The 17771-nt window shown below is 43.0% G+C and overlaps 1 pseudogene; it reads right to left on the bottom strand.

Moving 5' to 3' along the window:
• Positions 1-1912: 1912 nt before the first annotated feature.
• The window catches only part of LOC104981003, a 31657-nt pseudogene continuing 15798 nt past the window's right edge, over positions 1913-17771 (bottom strand).

Genomic DNA, 17771 nt, shown 5'->3' with positions numbered 1-17771 from the left:
AGGGAAAGGAACTAGCTAGCGGGTATCCAAAGAGCTGCCTGGAATACAGACAGGTTGTCTGCACAGGAACTGTGGTGCTGGAGAAGACTCCTGAGAGGCCCTTGGACAGCATGGAGATCCAACCAGTCCATCCTAAAGGAAATCAGTCCTGAATACTCATTGGAAGGACTGATGCTGAAGCTGAAACTCCAATACTTTGGTCATCTGATGTGAAGAACTGACTCATTTGAAAAGACCCTGATGCTGGGAAAGATTGAAGGTGGGAGGAGAAGGGGACGACAGAGGATGAGATGGTTAGATGGCATCACCGACTCAATGGACAAGAGTTTGAGTAAACTCTGGGAGTTGGTGATGGACAGGGAGGCCTGGCGTGCTGCAGTCCATGGGATCACAAAGAGTCAGACACGACTGAGTGACTGAATTGAACTGAAGTGAAGGTTTGTATCTTTCCAGACATGACCAGAAAGGAAAAGGAGGACCTGCTAGTTCTAATAGGAAAAATCCTGAAAGGGACTTCCCTGGTGGTCCAGTGCTAAGACCCTGAGCCTCCACTGCAGGGGGTGTGGGTTCAATCCTTGGTCTGGGAACCAGGATCCTACATGATGCATAGTGTGGCCAAAAAAAAAAAAAAAGGAATCCTGGGAAAGAACTCTGATTGTCCTAGTTTGAGTATCAACTAAATCTTGGTCCAGTTGCTGTCATGAGGTGGCTCAGGCACTAAGATGGACTCAGCCTCATACATGTGTACCTGATGGTCAAGACTGCGGGTCTCTGATCAGATAAGGTATGGGAAAGGAGTTGATGGATAGAGTTTTTAAAAATAGCCACTAACATAAATAAACAAATTCAACATATTGGTATGAAAAACAAGTCAACAATAATATACATACCATAGCTAGTTCAATAAAGATAATTAAAGTAAGTTATCAAAAAATGGACCTGAACTAAGATAATCATGGAGAACTATAATTATTAAAATATTATGCAAATTGCTATGCTAATATGTTTTAAAACCTTGATAAAATTCTTTTTTAGAATAATATAAATTATCAATATATGTTCAAGAAACTTTATGCATAGGGGAGTTCTTTCGAGTCTTCTAAGAAAAGAATTCTCATGATATGTAAAGGGTTGGATAGCAGGGAATTTTATGATCTGAAGAGACAAGTAGAGAATGAAAGATCCCCCACCAGCAAACAAACAAACAAAAAGGCCTTATAGACTGGTGAATGAACATGAATGCAAAAACTAAGGGGACTACTTCTGAATAAAATCTAGGAGTATATTATTTGACTATTTCAGGTTTTAAAGTTTTTATTTTTAATTAAAAATTGTGCATTACAGTAATTCAAATCATTTGAAAGTGAAAGTCACTCAACTGTGTCTGACCCTTGGGACCCTATGGACTATAGCCCACCAGTCTCCTCTGTCCTTGGAATTCTCCAGGCAAGAATACTGGAGTGGATAGCCATTCCCTTCTCCAGGGATAGAACCCAGGTCTCCCACATTGCAGGTGGATTCTTTACTTTCTGAGCCACTAGGGAAGCCCCCAAATTTGAACAGCAACAAAAAGGCACTCTGATTAATCAGCATTTTACAGCCTGCAGGACACCCTGGGCCAACTTGCTTTTTTTTTTTTTTTTCCCACCAGCTTGCTTTAGATTTTAGATTTCTGTTTTCCCACCCAGCTTCTTCCTTTACCAACAACCAAGTTCTCTTCCTTCCCTGCCAGGTGGACAGGCAGATGGGAGGGGCAGGCCCAAGCTTTTGTCAGCAGTTCTCCAGTCTTTGATGTGGAAAGGGGGCAGCCCAGTCATTTAAACTTGCACCAACCTCTGTGCATCTACAGAGTTGAACAGTTAAAGAAGTAAAATAAAAAAGCAAGGCTTGTGGCATGTACAATGCACTTTGGTTACGACTCACCTGCTGGCTTCTCTTGTTCAATTGTTTCTTTTGAAGGCAGTGGATTTTCCTGTTGTGTTTCTGTTTTCTTCCATTTCTACTTGTCGAATTTCTCAGTCTCAGTCATACTGGGTGTATCAGACACGGCCGCTTGAGAAAGTGGAGTGAGGCTAAGGGAGTCCAGTCTGCAGTGGCCGCAGCCTAGTGTAGGAGTATATTTAAAGAATAAAGGTTGTGTTCAGGTAAGGTTTGCTTGAGGAATGCTGATATAGTTCAATATAAAAGATCTGTTGGTGTATATTGTTCATTTCATCACACCCACAGGTTAAAGGCAGCAAAAGTGATCAAATGATTGTTTCACTTAGTTCAAATATAATCAAGTTGTGCTCATGCTTAAAACACAATCTTGGCTTCCTAACACATTTAATGTTAGTCCAGTATATCAGGCCCGTATATCAGTACACAGCCAGGCCTCTCTCTATAGTCTTGTCCCACCCCATCCCACCCCCATCCCACCTCTCCTTGCTGTGCTGTGATCCAGCCCTATGGGCCTGTTTCCTTTTTCATTTGTTCCAGCTTTCATCACATCACATTTGCAGGTGCTGTTCCCCCCACCCACAACACTCTTCCTTCTCATTTAGGCTTAGTTAATGCCTTCTCCTTTTTCAGGTCTAAGTATAGTCTTTGCTTCCTCAAGAAATCTTTCCTAGGCTTCTCTGGTGACTCATGGTAAAGAATTCATCCGCCAGTGCAGGAGACACGGGTTCCATCCCTGATCTGGGAAAATCCCACTTGCTGTGGAGCCAGTTAGCCCCTGCGCCACAACTATTGAGCTGGTGCTATAGAGCCCAGGAGCCACAACTACTGAAGCCCGCATGCCCTAGAGCCTGTGATCCGCACCAAGACAGAACACTGCAATGAGAAGACCGTGCACCGCAACTAGGCAAAGAGGGAAAGGCCCGCACAGAGACAAAGACCAAGTGTACCACATATATGTGTGTGTGTGTGTGTGCATGTGTATATATGTGTGATGTGTGTGTGTGTATATATGTGTGATATATATATGTGTGTGTGTGTGCATGTGTATATATGTGTGATGTGTGTGTATATGTGTGATGTGTGTATGTATGTGTGATATATGTGTGTGTGTGCATGTGTATATATGTGTGATGTGTGTATGTGTGTGTGCATGTGTATATATGTGTGATGTGTGTGTGCATGTGTATATATGTGTGATGTGTGTGATGTGTGTACATGTGTGTGTGCATGCGTATATATGTGTGATATATATATGTGTGTATGCATGTATATATGTGTGTGATATGTGTGTGTGCATGTGTATATATGTGTGATATATATGTGTGTATGCATGTATATATATGTGTGATATGTGTGTGTGTGTATGTATACATATAAATCTTTCCTTACCTCTCTAAACAGTGAAATCTTTCCTACTCTTGTGCTCTTCAAGCTGTAATGTTTGAGATTCTGTTAAGATATATGTTAAGATATAGATCCTGACTGGGGAGGCCTGGAGGGACTGGAGTTTCTGTTCTCTAGTAAGCTTCCTGGTAAAGGCCTTACTGCTGGTACATGGACCATACACAGAGTGTTGTGACCTTTTTCTTTCTCACACCTATTGTGATTGCACTTTTACATTCATTGTGTGATGTTTTTAAAAAACATATTTATTTTATTTTTTTATTTTTGGCTGTTTTGGCTTTTTTATGTTGGACTTCCCAGATGGCTCAGTGGTAAAGAATCCACCTGTGATGCAGGAGATGTGAGTTCAATCCCTGAGTCGGGAAGCTCCCCTGGGGGAGGGCATGACAACCCACTCCAGTGTTATTGCTGGGAAAATCCCATGGACAGAGGATTCAGGTGGGCTACAGTCCATGGGGTCACAAAGAATCCAACATGACTAAAGCAACTGTGCATGCATACAAGGGAAACATTAGGAGCATATGTGATAGATAAAGCGTTTATATAAAGGGCCCTACCGATCAAAGAAAAAGACAACTCAATAGGAAAGTGAGCAGTTCACCACAGGGAAAAGAAATACACATGGTCTGTACACATGCTGTTCTGATTTGAATTGTAACAAAAGAGATACATTGAAGTCCCAACCCCTAGAACCTTGGATTCCTCCTTATCTGGAAATAGGGTCTTTCCAGAAGTAACGGGTTAACGCAAGGTCATTAGGGTGGGTCCTAATTCAATAGGACTGTGCTAAGTCACTTCAGCTGAGTCCGACTCTTTGTGACCCTATGGACTGTAGCCCACCAGGATCTTCCGTCCATGGGATTCTCCAGGCAAGAATACTCGAGTGGGTTGCTGTGACCTCCTCCAGGTCATCTTTCAGACCCAGGGACTGAACCTGCATCTCTTATGTCTCCTGCATTGGCAGGTACATTCCTTACCACTAGTGCCACCTGGGAAGCCCCAAATATGACTGGTATCCTTATAAAAAGGAGAAATTTAGACCCAGAGACAGACATGCACAGTGAGAGGATCATGCGAAGAAACATAGCTCAAGTCTCCCAAGGAAGGCTCCCAGAAGCTGGGAGAGAGGCCTGGAACAGATCCTCCCCTAGAACCTTCAGAGGGAGTGGGCCCATGGCCACCAACACCTTGACCCTGGGCTTCCAGCCTCCATAACCCTGAAACAGTACATTTCTGTGGTGTTAACCCACCCAGTTCATCATAGTTCGTTACAATAGCCCTAGGAAACCAATGTACTGTGAAATAATATTCAGTTTCACTAGAAATTTAAGAAATCAAAAAGAAAACAAAGTACTGTTTTTTACACCACCGTTCAACTTGTGAGGCGGTGGCAGGATAAAATCAACTCTCAGCAAAGATGAAAGGAAAAAAGGAACATTTATACAATAATAGTGGATGTAAAGGGTACAACTTACCCAAAGGAAGGCCATTTGGCAGTATATATTAAAACCATAAATACGTGAAAACTTCTAGACCCAACAATTCTTCTAAAAAGAAAAACCTAAGGAAATAATCAGACATGTTTGGAAAGATATGTGAACAAGGATGTTTAGCAGTTATAATATTCCATATTTGGAAGCAACTAAATGTGTAAACATAGAAAACTGATTAATAACTAATGAATGTACTATGTAATGGAGTACCCTGCAGACATAAAGAATGATGCCGAGGGAGCAGTTCCTATTGATGTGGAAAAATGCATATTTGATTGATTGAGTTAGTTGAGAAGTCAAATAAGAAAATATTCTGTGCATAAGGATTTTATATTTATAAGAAACGAACAGGTTTATATGCATAGAAGAAAGTTTGGAGGGTTACACAATAAAATGTATTAAGGTTTGTTACCTGTGGGTAGTGAACACAATAAAATGTATTAAGGTTTGTTACCTGTGGGTGGTGAAATTATTTTCTTCTATATGTTTACATTTTCTTCAACATGTTTACATTTTCTTCAACACATACATCTGCCTTGGTTATATAATAATTATTTCAAGTTAGAGCATTCCACCATAATTAATGAGCAAGAGAGTTAGGACTCTTAGGGTTGCAAAGAGTTGACTGTGACTAAACTGAACTGAACTGAGAGTTAGGACTGATTTTCTCATGTAATAGTGCAACTCACTCAACAGCAACACTTTCCCTTTAATTTTAATTTTTAATCAGAGGATAATTACTTGGCAATATTGTGATGGTTTCCTCCATGCATCAACGTGATTCAGCCATAGGTATATACATGTTCCTTCCCTCTTGAATCCCTGCTCCTACCTCCCCATCCCACCCCTCTAGGTTGTCACATATCTCCGACTTCGGGTTCCTTGCATCATACAGCAAACCTCCACTGGCTATTTATTTTACATATGGTAATATATATGTCTCAATGCCATTCTCTCAAATCACCCCACCCTCTCCTTCCCCCACTGTGTCCAAAAGTCTATTCTTTTTGTCTGTGTCTCCTTTGCTGCCCTGTTAGCAGGATCATCAGTACTACCTTTCTAGGTTCATATCTATGCGTTAATATATGATATTTGTCTTTCTGATTTACTTCTCTCTGTATAATACACACTAGGTTCATCCACCTCATTAGAACCAACTCAAATGCATCCCTTTTAATAGCTGAATAATATTCCATATCAGCAATACTTTAAAATTATTATCATTTTTTTCTATCAGGCGCCTTCCCCACAAAACCTTAAGGCCACTTACTGCTCAGATGAAGTAGGTGGACAACAAGGCAGCCTGAGAAAGCTCTGGCCCCCAGCAGGGAACTGATGCTGTGGATTGGGTTTCCATCTCGATTTCATCTGTAGTCACAGCTCTGCCCAGATTGCCTTAATGACAGGCTCTCCTCACTTGGTTTTCTGAGCGATGTGTATCTTAGAAGTGTGAAGATACACCGAATGCTGTTCTAATTCCAGTGGACATGGCCCAGCCTTGGTCAGTGCCTCCTTGCTGGGGACCTGCCTTAAGTCACTCTGTCTGTGTACCAACAATCTAATTATTGTAATGAGATTTTTTTTTCCCTTCATACCTCCTTCAACTCAAACAAAACACCCTCCTACTCAATGTCTCCTTCTATTCTGCTCGTATGAATCACTTTAAGTGTTAACAGAATCATCTCTCCTCTGTCTGTAGCTTTAGGAAAGCAGATATGTGCACGTGAGCTGGAGAACAGAGGACAGGTGGGGCACGCTGGAGCTTTGACTTCTGTTCTGATGGGTTGCTGGAGAATGCAGAGTGCTTCTGTTAGAAGAGGCATCCTGGTAGTAGTTAATCATGAGGATCTCTGGTTAATCTCTCCATATATATGTATGCACTCACACATAGGGTATACAAGATGTTCTATAATTATTAGTTACTTTATTATCAGGGATGATTATGGCTGACTTTTTGCTTTGATTCTGCTGAACACGGTGAAGTGGAACAGAAAAGATTAAGGACAGACATTGGAATAGCTTTTGCTCTTCAAGAGAGATTTGTGACCAGAGCTTAAGCCTCCCAATCAATGGAGCAGGTCCTGCCTTGTCTTCTTTGCTGCTTGCAGACCACTGCAGCGAGAAGTGACTCCTGGTATGTGCCAGGCACATTAATAACCACTTTGGTTCCTAAGTGCAATATTGTCTGACCTCACCGTGTGACTTTTAGGACCACAAAACATATTTGATGAAACTTGTTGTTCAGTCGGAACAAGTTCAGTTGTGTCTGACTCTTTGTGACCCCATGCACTGCAGCACGCCAGGCTTCCCTGTCCTTCTCTATCTCCTGGAGTTTGCTCAAACTCATGTCCCCTGAGTCGGTGGTGCCATCTAACCATCTCATCCTCTGTCGTCCCCTCCTCCTCTTGCCCTCAGTCCTTCCCAGCATCAGGGCTTTTTCCATTGAGTCGGCTTTTCACATCAGGTGGCTGAAGGATTGGAGCTTCAGCTGCATCATCAGTCCTAAAGAATGAGTTAATAAAGAAATAAAGTTAATAAAGAAATTTCCCTCAAATTTACAAGTTTTATAACAGTTTGAGGTATACTGACACATTTGCAGAGTTTTTTTTGAAGGCAGAAACAGGTGAAATTGTGTTTTTCTTTCTACTTTTCAGTATTTTGCCAAATTTTCTTTAAGAACAACGCATAACTTTTATAAATGTGAACATCATGAGAAAAAAGAGAGCCTTGAACCCCAGAGCTCCCGGGGCTGATGGCTGAGGTCCTCATGTCTGCGCTTCTGCCCCACGTGGAGACCTTCACCATGAGCAGGTTGCCCTACCCTGGGTCAGGTCACAGCCTAAGAGGTGGCAGATCACAGACCTCCCTGACCCCACAGTCCTTCTGAGTTCATTCAAGGATGGGCAGCTGCTCTTCTGCCCCTTGGCCCCCTCTTTTTCCAATACAAGCAGGTGTGTGGGCCTTTAAGCCTTCCCTTTAGCTATATCCACCCCCAGCCCCACGCCTCAGTGGCAGATGGAGCAAGTGGGGCAGTCTGTCAAACTCATAAGGCCTAGTCATCCGGAGTTGAGGTCCAGAGATCTCATTGTTTTCCAATCCAAACCTGCTCATATTTGGAGGTAGGAGGTAATTTTTTCACACCAGAAACAAATTGCTCTCTGAGCCTTGCACACCCACCTTGAAACTCTGGATCATACCCATCTATCCAAGTACAGTCCACCCAATGTTTCTCCAACTGGGGAACTGCTGGGGGCCTCAGTGTATTCTCAGAGGTTGTGCATCCTGTACAAGTTTTTCATATTTTCATTTTATTGATACTCTTAGAGAAAATAATATAAATATATAAAATATTTAAACATATTTATATCAAATATAAAGTAATGCTTTATACTATCCAGCTGACCAAATTGTGAATAGATTCTTCTGTATAATTCAGGGTTCATGTTTTCATGTTTGCATCTTTGATTACTGTCACATTGGCTCTAAAGTGATTCCCCAAAGTGATAAGTTTTTAAATTTATAAATTGAAGTATTGGGACTTACCTGGTGGTCCTGGGACTCCACACTCCCAATCCAGGAGGTCCAGTTCGATCCTTGGTCAAGGAACTAGATCCCACATGCTGCAGCTACGACTCGGTATATCCAAATAAATACTTAAAAAGAAGAAATGAAAGTATTTTCTCTGATCATAGCCTTGAATAGGCTAGTGGGAAAATCTTCAAAATCAGTCTCAGGCCTGGAACTTTCCTCAAAAGAAGTCCATGCATTTCTCAAATGTGAACATAACTGCCCTAGGTTGTTCTGCCCAAGCCCACTCCCTCTGCTGGGGACTCCCCTTTCCCGTGCTCACCTTGATGCCTCTCAGCCGTCCCCTGCTTCCCAGGCTTCTCTCATTGTGCCCCCCTAATTAATTCACAGCTGGAACCCTCATGAACATCTGACTCAGTTGTGGGCTTTGCTGTGGGTGAGTGAGGGCCTTGGGCCAGATTTGTGGGTTCAGGATGAACAGAGGGGCCAGAGCCTCTCCCAAGCAGGCATTATCGTTTTCATGTGTATCTCAGGTCTCAGCAGCAGGGGTCACTGCACGAAAGGTTATAACCATGTGGCAGCTTTTCAACCAGCCTCCTGGTGTGAGTAACCAGGGAAATCAGGCAGCTTAGCACCAGTTGTTTGTCCCATGGGGTCTGTTTAACTATGTGCACAGGGGAGCTGAATGGATTTGACTTTATCGCGGCTTCTGCTAGCATCATCTCCCACTCCCCAAGTTTTGCTGAGACTAAGGACACAGATTAGACCCACCCAATTAGACTGCAAGTTATTTATAAACTCACTCAATTGTTATGCATAGTAAGAAAATAATAAAATCTCAAAATAAGGCCCAAAGATAAGATCTCTGTTTTAAATACTTAACATGTTGCAAGTTCCAGCAATAGCTCCAGCTCTTCTCACCCTCCCCATGACTCCGAGTAGCCTGCCAGTCCGTGTGGGCCCCAGAGTCCTCTCAAGGTCAGAGAGGTGATCGTATACTTAGCATGCCTGTGAATCTTCTCCAAATCTTTTTTCCTCCTGAGATTGTGAAACAAAACCTTTACCATCCTGGTCAGGTCATTTACTCTTCTGGGACTCAGTTTATCCAACTGAAAATGGGATTGGATCCATGTTTCTAAATTTTTCTTCTAAGAGGTGATTCTGAAATCCTAAAACCAACCAAACTCTCAAAATAATACAGATGGTATTTTTTTCTTAAACATATTTAAAAACATGTAATAAAATAGAAACACACATATATGGTAATGCTTATTATGTAAAAAACTATCTTTAAGGGATGGTGAGCCCGGCCTAGGCATACAAGGTGGAGACGTGCTGCACAGATGAGCAGTGATTATGATGGTGATGGTGGGGTCCAGACCCATTGTCCATGTGATGATCACTGCTCCATGTGAGGCTTTCTGTCTCATAATTATTGTCCAATTTTATCATGGTTTGTGCTTTTTGTTCTTCATGCAATAAAAATAGTTGTGTTTTTCTTAGTATTTTCACTCCAACATATGAATATACTTGGGATCATTTTGTGTAGCATCTAACTCCCTTGTTAGACTGTTTTGGCTGATTAGTTGAATCCAAGTGATTCCACTCACATTCTGTCAACAGATGATGATTTTTAAAAAAAATTACTTCTCAAATTTCTTAAGCACACTTGTTGTAAGATCTGTTTATTTACTTTTAGATCAGGGAATCTATATTCAGTTCAGTTCAGTCGCTCAGTCGTGTCCAACTCTCTGTGACCCCATGAACTGCAGCACTCCAGGCCTCCCTGTCTATCACCAACTCCCAGAGTTCACTCAAACTCATGTCCATCAAGTCGGTGATGCCATCCAGCCATCTCATCCTCTGTCGTCCCCTTCTCTTCCTGCCCCCAATCCCTCCTAGCATCAGAGTCTTTTCCGATGAGTCAACTCTTCGCATGAGGTGGCCAATGTATTGGAGTTTCAGCTTTAGCATCAGTCCTTTCAAAGAACACCCAGGACTGATCTCCTTTAGGATGGACTGGTTGATCTCCTTGCAGTCCAAGGGACTCTCAAGAGTCTTCTCCAACACCACACTTCAAAAGCATCAATTCTTCAGCACTCAGCTTTCTTCACAGTCCAATTCTCACATCCATACATGACTACTGGAAAAACCATAGCCTTGACTAGACAGACCTTTGTTGGCAAAGTAATGTCTCTGCTTTTGAATATGCTATCTAGGTTGGTCCTAACTTTCCTTCCAAGGAGTAAGTGTCTTTTAATTTCATGGCTGCAATCACCATCTGCAGTGATTTTGGAGCCCCCCAAGAAATAAAGTCTGACACTGTTTCCACTCTTTCCCCATCTATTTGCCATGAAGTGATGGGACCAGATGCCATGATCTTCGTTTTCTGAATGTTGAGCTTTAAGCCAACTTTTTCACTCTCCTCTTTCACTTTCATCAAGAGGCTCTTTAGTTCCTCTCCACTTTCTGCCATAAGGGTGGTGTCATCTGCATATCTGATGTTATTGATACTTCTCCTGGCAATCTTGATTCCAGCTTGTGCTTCTTCCAGCCCAGAGTTTCTCATGATGTACTCTGTATGCCACTTAAATAAGCAGGGTGACAATATACAACCTTGACGTACTCCTTTTCCTATTTGGAACCAGTCTTTGTTCCATGTCCAGTTCTAACTTTTGCTTCCTGACCTGCATATAGGTTTCTCAAGAGGCAGGTCAGGTGGTCTGGTATTCCCATCTCTTTTCATCTATATTCATGTGGATATAATTCAGGGAATGAAAGAAGAAAAAAAGTTCAGAGACCCCATTCAGTAGGAACTTAGGGATCTACCAATCAAAGCAAAGTGTGTGCATGTGTGTGTACACCTGGGTGCATAGTGTATGTGAAGGAAAAACACTCAGGAACAGGAAGACTTGGAGTAACCGGAATGGATAAGGGCTACTCCCAGAGCTTGTCAGGAAACAGCTTACCGAAGGGACTGCCTCCAAGGCCACCTGGACACAGAGAGACAGACACATACACACAGACACAAACAGAAATGTACTCAGAAACACACTCAGACATAGACGGGACTAGAGAAACACACGCAGACATTCCTTTATAAGAAGGTTTTAGTCAGGTGCAGGCATGAGACGAGACAGAGGAGGGGCTCAGGAAAGCAAAGTTTATTGCCCTCATGAGTTCCAGAGACACAGGGTGTTGTGCAGAGCCGAGAGAGACACCAGGACTGTGAGGAGGCAGGAGTGAAGGGAGCCCTTAAGCCATGGGTTTTCTCGGGGCTTCCATGGAAACAGCAAGGCAAGGCAGGGTGAGCATTTTAGAACTGGTCAGTTTGAATAGTTTCAGTGGGCTTTAAAGTTGGTTCCAAGTCACTGGAGCAGGCTGGGCACCCCTATCAAACTCGTAAGACCTGGTCATCCAGAAGTGAGCTCCAGGGAACCCTTTGCTGTTTATCAATCCAAATCTGCACTTACTCAGTGCAGGGGGTGGACGATTTTTGGAGTATCTGGCCCAGAGGATTAAGGCATAGGAATATTGCCTCCAGGTCAGATAAAGCAGATGTGACCTGGCTCCGGAATGTTTGGTTTGCATCCTGGCTGGATCCTTTGCTATCCTCAGATATGCAGATGGCACTACCTTTATGGCAGAAAACGAAGAGGAACTAAAGAGCCTCTTGATGAAGGTGAAAGAGGAGAGTGAAAAAGCTGGCTTGAAACTCAACATTCAGAAAACTAAGATCATGGTATCCAGTCCCAACACTTCATGGCAAATAGATGGAGAAACAATGGAAAGAGTGACAGACTCTTTTTCTTGGGCTCCAAAATCACTGTGGACAGTGACTGCAACCATGAAATGAAAAGACACTTGATTCTTGGAAGAAAAGCTATGGCAAACCTAGACAGTGTATTGCAAAGCAGAGACAGTACTTTGCCAACAAAGGTCCATCTAGTTAAAGCTATGGTTTTTCCAATAGTATGTGCAGATGTGAAAGCTGGACCTGAAGAAGGCTGAGTATCGAAGAATTGATGCTTTTGAACTGTGGTGCTGGAGAAGACTCTTGAGAGTCCCTTGGACTGCAAGGAGATCAAACCAGTCCATCCTAAAGGAAATCAGTCCTGAATATTCATTGGAAGGACTGATGCTGAAGCTAAAGCTCCAGCACTTTGGCCACCTGATGTGAAGAGCCAACTCATTAGAAAAGAACCTGATGCTGGGAAGAATTGAAGGCAGGAGGAAAACGGGACAACAGAGGATGAGATGGTTGGATGGCATCACCGACTCAATGGACATGAGTTTGAGCAAACTCAGGGAGATGGTGAGGGACAGGGCAGCCTGGCGTGCTGCAGTCGATGGGGTCACAGAATCAGACACAACTTAGCAACTGAACAACAACGAAGGGAGGGGCTGTCTCTCCTCAGCAGGAAAGGTTTTTTAAGATGTCAAAATATAATAATATACAGAAAATGATATAATTTAATATATACATATAAAACAGACATGCACTCAGACAGACACAGATATACACAAAGATACACAGTACTCCTCCTCAATGCAATCTCTTTTCAGAAATGTGGAGGTGCTCCAGCCATGCCCTCTCTTTAAAAGAGTCCTGAATGAAGTTTCTTGATAATCAGGGCTATTTCCAGCTACATCCATGGTGCAATGAAACCACTCAGTGTTCCAACCAGCTAAAGGCCTTTGCATGATAGAGTTAGCCTTCACTTTCTAGGGGAGTTTGAATCCCAAATTTGAAGTCCTTTCTGAGACTCAGTAGATCTCAAACTTTAGTCTTCTGATGGTTCTCTGGGAAGCTGGGCCTTGGGCTCCATGCCTCTGATACTGAAGGATTGAAGAGAGATCCAGGGATCTTACATTTTTATGAACCCTCAAGTAATTTTGATGCAGGAATTTCATGAAAAAACATGCCATCAAACTGTCTCAGAAATGTCATTAATACAACAGAGTATTTACTAAGGAAATCAAGGTACTGAGTGTTATAGTAAAAATGTACAAGAACCACCTAGATTGCTTCTTTCCTAGGAATCACCTTCTTTATTGTTCTTATAAGCAGAAGGTACTTCTAATCCTCTTTCTAGTCTAGACGATAAAGCCAAATGGGCCCATCTATAACATATTGGCAAGGTACTAGATTTCCTAGTTTCCTGGACTCATAGCAATGATATCGGCCTCAGAGGGCTTTGGTAACTTCTGGAATTGCAATAATAGTTTAGCTTCTCAAAACTTAAAAAGTTATATTATTCAGGGAGCAAATACAGTTAATTTCTTGATCTAGTATAACATACACAAACATACATATTTTATTGAAAAAAGTTTCCCGACAGTTCTTATACCCTCATTAATTTATATTTCATTCCATTCTGTTCTGTTCTACTTAGTTTTAAAAAAAAATACTGGTCATGCTATACTAGATTGAATTCATGACCCACTATTCTAGTTATCTATTACTGCATAACACATTACCCTAAACATCGTGTCTAAAAATAGCAAAAATCATTTTATTATCTCCCAAGTGTTCTGTGGGGCAGGAATTTGGGAAGGGCTCAGCATGGCTGCTGTTAGGTCTGGGTGGGGAAGATCCTCTGGAGAAGGAAATGGCAACCCACTCCAGTATTCTTGCCTGGAAAATCCCATGGACAGAGGAGCATGGTGGGCTACAGTCCACTGGGTCGCAAAGGGTCAGACACTACTGAGCGACTTCACTTTCACTTTCAGCATGGCTGCTGTTAGGTCTGTAAGTGGTTGTTAGTGGATGAGGCTGGCATGGTGTGGGCCTGAATCACTGTCTCTCATGTAATCTCTCCCTGTAGTCTCTACATGGGCTAGTTTGTGCTTCCTCACAGCATGGCAGCCTGAGGGTACTTGAATTGGTTACACGTGGCTGAGGGCTTTAAAGCTGAAAACAAAAAAAACGGCCTTGAAAGTCATCTAGCATGACTTCCTCCATAATCGCAATAGAATACATTGATATTCTTCTCCAACAGAAGGATATATAACATAAACACCACCTCTTTTAAAAAAAATATTTATTTATGCATTGGGTCTTAGTTGCAGTGCAAGGGCTCAGTAATTGCAGTGTGCTTAGCTACCACGCCACATGTGGGGTTTTGGTTTTGGTTCCCTGACCAGGATAGAACCTGCATCTCTTGACTTGGAAAGCAGATTCTTAACTACTGGACCACCAGGGAAGTCCCTAAGTCCATCAAGATGGAGTTTAGTGTTGCGTGGAGTGCCATATTGTAGGCAGAGCAATTGAGATGGGAGACTCTGCCATCTGCGGAAAATGCAATCTACCACACCCTCTTAGAGGGCACCATTGCAGTTTGGACAATCGTCCTCTAGAGGGCATTCTTGTGATGTGGCATTGGCTCCATTTCACTATGAGAAATTGGGTGGAGTCATGGGTGGGATGATGGAAAGAGAGAAAAAGGAATTTGGGTGTTGGCTAAGGTGGAGCAGCTCATCCTTTCTGAATTGGTCATTCTTTCTGTTGCATAGATCATGCTGGCAGGGATGTGTGCATGTGTGTGTGTGTGGTCATGTGGATATTGTAGGACGAGGAGGGCTGGTGACAAATTTTAGGGCTTTATGCCTGTGTGCCCTCCCCATTCCCCATCCCTTTGCCTAGCAGAAGGCCTTGTACAGGGATCTGCTGTGACAGCTAGGCATAAAGTGCCTGTGGGTCACCAGGCAGAAGTAAGTTTTCCCAAGCTTTGGGAAAGGAGAGTGCCATCTGTAGCGCCTCCACAGAACCTGCAGTTCCCAATAAACTGTGGCTGGCTCCATGCCTGCAGTGCTCAGAGACTGGAATGGTGGTTATTTGGAAGAATATTGAAGATGAGTTAGTAAGTAAGCCTGTCCAGGAAGTGTGTATACAGTGAGAAGAGACTAAGAAGGTGATCTATAGTCCGATGTAGGAGGAAAACCTGGTGAGAATGGTGGCAGGGGCTGGGATAGAGTTTTCAGGAAGAGGGAGTGGGCCTGAGGGTCAAGTATGGCAGCAAAATCAAGACTGAAGACACCATCAGATTTGGCAACATGGAGGTTGTTGGTGACTTTTATGATGACGTTTGGGGGAAGCCAGCTGGGCAGGGTATTACAGGAGTTTAGTAGTGATGGGAGGAAGGAATAAAAGGGTGGAAACTGGAGAGGGGGACAGGTCCAAGAACTGTTTTTAAAAAATCTTGGCCACGACTAAACACGTATATAGGGAAGGGAAGGAAAGGAGACAGGGGAAGGGAAACCAGACTGAAGAGGAGTAACTGATACATTCTGGTCCAGAGAGGAGTGGAGTCTAATTCCAGACCAAGTGATGAGGCTTGGAAGGTGGCCATTTTTTCTAAGAGAAAAAAACTTGAAACAAAGAAGAGGTTGAGGTTTAGGGAGAAGGAGTGAGCTAGTTCAAGTTGCCTCTGCTTCCAGAGTAAGAAGTGAGAAGGGGTAAATGGCTTGAGAAGAATCCATCAGCCCCTTGGGGAGGAATGAAAGGTCTGTTTAGCTTCAGCTCACACATATTTAGGACCTATTCTGTATAAAGTGTTTTCAATGAAATTACTTTATCCTTTTCCAACAGTGTGTGAAATAGGAAGTATCCCTATTTGCAGGCTCTAACCTCTTCCTTCGGAGAAGGCGATGGCACCCCACTCCAGTACTCTTGCCTGGAAAATCCCATGGATGGAGGAACCTGGTGGGCTGCAGTCCATGGGGTCACAAAGAGTCAGGCACGACTGAGCGACTTCACTGTCACTTTTCACTTTTCACTTTCATGCATTGGAGAAGGAAATGGCAACCCACTCCAGTGTTCTTGCCTGGAGAATCCCAGGGATGGGGGAGCCTGGTGGGCTGCCGTCTATGGGGTCGCACAGAGTTGGACACGACTGAAGCGACTTAGCAGCAGCAGCAGCAACCTCTTCCTTGGTGAGTTTCTTGCTTCATCTAAGCATGAAAGGAGTATGGCCATGAGGAAAAGAGGGGTGTGCTGGTTCCAGGTCAGTCCTGCAGCTCAGAGAACAAATCGTAGTCTAAAGTTATTTTCTAGTGTCCTCTTTCCTTGATTTTTTTTCCTTTTTTCTTCCTCATCTTTCCTCCTCAGATTGCTTTCAGGAACTTCAAAGTCTTCTCTCTGTGTCTGAAGACCAGGTTACCTGCTAAGAGCATCCTTTTTAATAAAATAACCAACAATTGTGGAGTACTCTGTAGCTTTTACTATATATTTACATGTGGGGTGTGTGTATGTGTGTGGGTGTCTGTGATGGGGGTGGATTTTGGTGGCGTCTCTTACCTGATCCAGGAGCACTAAGCTTAGACCTAGCTTAGCTCTTTCTTGCCTTCCTCAGGACATGCAGCTGAAAGAGCTCTGTGAACCGAAAAATACCAGCCTGCTGATGTCCCTACCTGTAAGGAATACCCAACCAACGCTAGGGCCAAAGGCTAGGGACAAGAAGCAGAGGACTACTTAGTGATTTGTGCTTTGTTCACCTCAATCAATGGGCCTCTACTTTAGGAGCAGAGAGCTAAATGCTAAATGGGACTGTCTGGGCCATAGGCTGGTAGTGGCTGCCTCTCTCTATTGAAGGCCATGCTCTTGGACAGTTCTTTTTCATATCTATGGGTCTCTTTGGGTTACAGTGACCATTTCCCCCATTCTCCTCTAGTTCTAGAGATAGTAAGAGCTCCCTATGATTGCTTCACAGATACTATGCAGAATTGTTGCTTTCCCTTAAGCTTGTCCAGCTCTAGGTGAGTGATCACACCATCCTGATTATCTTGGTTGTGAAGATCTTTTTTGTACAGTTCTTCTGTGTATTCTTGACACCTCTTCTTAATATCTTCTGCTTCTGTTAGGTCCATACCATTTCTGTCCTTTATCGAGCCCATCTTTGCATGAAATGTTCCCTTGGTATCTCTAATTTTCTTGAAGAGATCGCTAGTCTTTCCCATTCTGTTGTTTTCCTCTATTTCTTTGCATTGATCGCTGAGGAAGACTTTCTTATCTCTCCTTGCTATTCTTTGGAACTCTGCATTCAAATGGGAATATCTTTCCTCTTCTCCTTTGCTTTTCACTTCTCTTCTTTTCAGAGCTATTTGTAAGGCCTTCTAAGACAGCCATTTTGCTTTTTTGCATTTCTTTTCCATGGGGATGGTCTTGATCCCTGTCTCCTGTACAGTGTCACGAACCTCAGTCCATAGTTCATCAGGCACTCTGTCTATCAGATCTAGTCCCTTAAATCTATTTCTCACTTCCACTGTATAATCATAAGGGATTTGATTTAGGTCATACCTGAATGGTCTAGTGGTTTTCCCTGCTTTCTTCAATTTAAGTCTGAATTTGGCAATAAGGAGTTCATGATCTGAGCCACAGTCAGCTCCCTGTCTTGTTTTTGTTGA

The sequence above is a fragment of the Bison bison genome, unplaced genomic scaffold (assembly GCF_000754665.1).
Source record: "Bison bison bison isolate TAMUID 2011002044 unplaced genomic scaffold, Bison_UMD1.0 scf7180017864508, whole genome shotgun sequence".
Classification (NCBI taxonomy): domain Eukaryota; kingdom Metazoa; phylum Chordata; class Mammalia; order Artiodactyla; family Bovidae; genus Bison; species Bison bison.
The sequence above is the reverse complement of the archived record's forward strand: the minus strand, read 5'-3'. Positions and strand labels throughout refer to the sequence as shown.